The sequence below is a fragment of the Otolemur garnettii genome, unplaced genomic scaffold (genome assembly GCF_000181295.1).
Source record: "Otolemur garnettii isolate 467f Iridium unplaced genomic scaffold, OtoGar3 scaffold00069, whole genome shotgun sequence".
NCBI lineage: Eukaryota > Metazoa > Chordata > Mammalia > Primates > Galagidae > Otolemur > Otolemur garnettii.
In genome coordinates this window covers 7,446,469-7,448,709 of record NW_003852464.1, presented here as the reverse complement: position 1 = coordinate 7,448,709, position 2,241 = coordinate 7,446,469, and positions in this window count along the sequence as shown.

Here is a 2,241-nt window from a genome sequence, read left to right as displayed (position 1 = left end):
TCTTGCTCTGTTGCCAGGGCCAGAATACAGTGGCACCATCATAGCTCAGTGCAATCTCAAATTCCTGGGCTCATATAATCCTCCTGCCTCAGTTTCTTGAGTAGCTGGGACCATAGGCACTCGCCACCATGCTTGCCTAATTTTTCTAATTAGAGTGCCGTGGCACTACCCTAGCTCACTGCAGCCTCCAGCTCTTGAGCTCAAGTGATCCTCCTGTCTCAGCCTCCCAAGTATTTAGGACTACAGGTACCTGCCATGACGTCTGGCTAATTTTTCTATTTTTAGGAGATAGTGGGTCTCATTCTTACAAGGGCTGGTCTCTAACTCTTGGCCTCAAGCAATCTTTAAGCACATTGACTTCCCAGTGTGCTGGGATTACAGGCGTGAGCCACCACACCTTGCCTATCCTGGCAAATTTAATCCTAATGATCAATTTTTAGATACAGAAACCAAGAAACAGAGAGGGTGAGTAACTTGCCTAACATCCTGGAGCTGTGAATGAGCGTGCTGGGACTTGAACCCAGGCAGGCCAACTCAAGGGCCTTGTTCTTGCCATCTGTTTTCCGGTGCCACGTTCCAACCCACTAGTCAGAGAACAGACCCCTATGCGTGTGGGAACGAGCCCAGCTGCACAGGCGCTCACCTCCCCCCGCCCCCCCCAGTGTTCCTTTGGCCTTTATCTCCTGGTTTCATGGATCACTCTGGCCCCCAGATCCCAAACTTCTAGAATAGTTCTCTGCACCTCTTTCCAGTGTGGACCTCTGCTAGTTCATGGTTAAAGAATACTGTTTGTTGTTCTTCTTCCCCAGTTCAGCAAAGTGTTGCTTTTTGTTATGGGTTGAAATCCGTTCCCCCCCAAAATACGTTAAAGTCCTAAGCCCAAGTATTTCAGAATGTGCCTTTATTTGGATATGAGGCTTTGCAGATGTAATGGGGTAAGATGAGGCCGTAATGGAGTAGGGTGGGCCACTAATCCAGTGGGACCAGTGTCCTCATGAAGGGAAACTTGGACACAAAGACAGATGGACGCAGGGAGAGGCTGCATGAAGATGGAGGCAGACACCGGAGTGACGCACCCACCAGCCAAAGGCTGCCAAGGGCTGCTGGTTAAGACCAAAGTCGGGGAGAGGCAGAGAACAGATTCTTTCTTGGTTAGAAGAAACAGAGCCTGCTGCTGCCTTGATTTCATTCAGATTTCCAGCCTGTGAAGCAATAAATGTCTATCATTTTAAGCCACTCATCGGTTTGTGGCACTTGCTATAGCACCCCTAAGGGAAGGAACACACCCTTCCTTGCCATGGTATCCACCTCTCTCCCTACCCCTGCACCCCTGCTGGCCTCCTTGCCCTCCCCATGGGGGCCCAAGTTAATTCCCACCTTACTGCCCTCGCACTCACCAAACTGTCTTTCTGGAGTAATTTCCTGCTACATGTTCACACGGCCCTTTCCTTCATAACACATTCTGATGGGGTCGAATGTTTTAAGAAACACACTCACCCTTTAGAGACTTTGTCCCTCTGGGAAATTAACTAAATCCTGCCCCATATAAAGGCAATACCTATAAAAATCAATACAAATGCTCGCCGGAAGAAGGCAAGCCTACTGCGAACACATGGCCGAGGGGCACAGATGCTGAGCCACACTGCACTGGCCTCCCACCTCTGCTTTTCTGATAGTCCCTGTGCCGCTGCTTGTCGGGAGCTGACTGCCGGGATGGGAACCTGTAATGTTAACCTATAATGTGTCTATCAGAAAGGCCTTTAGCCTCCGGAATTTGTAAAGAGAAGCCAGTAGTGAGGATCTCGGTACACTTGGAAAACACGAAACCCTTAAGAAACGGACAGACCTGAGCAGGGCTGTCCGTAGCAAGGGAGCAGGGTTAGCGGCAGTGAGTCAAGCCGAGAAGAAGAAACCCAACGTTGAGGACATGCAGGATGGTGGGGAGGTCCCACCTCACACAGGTTAGCCTGGCTACTGCAAAAACAAACAAACAAACAAAAACACAACAAAAAACCAGAAAGTAAGTGTTTGCAAGGATGTGGAGAGATTGGAACCATTGTGCACTATGTGCTCCTGGTAAGAAGGTAAAATGGTGCAGCTAGTGTGGAAAATATACAGCAGTTCCTCAAAAAATTACACAAAGAATTATCACATAATCCAGCAATTGCATTCCCGGGTATATCCCCCAAATAATAGGGAGCAAGGTCTCAAGGTCTCAGGTCCATAGCAGCATTATTTACA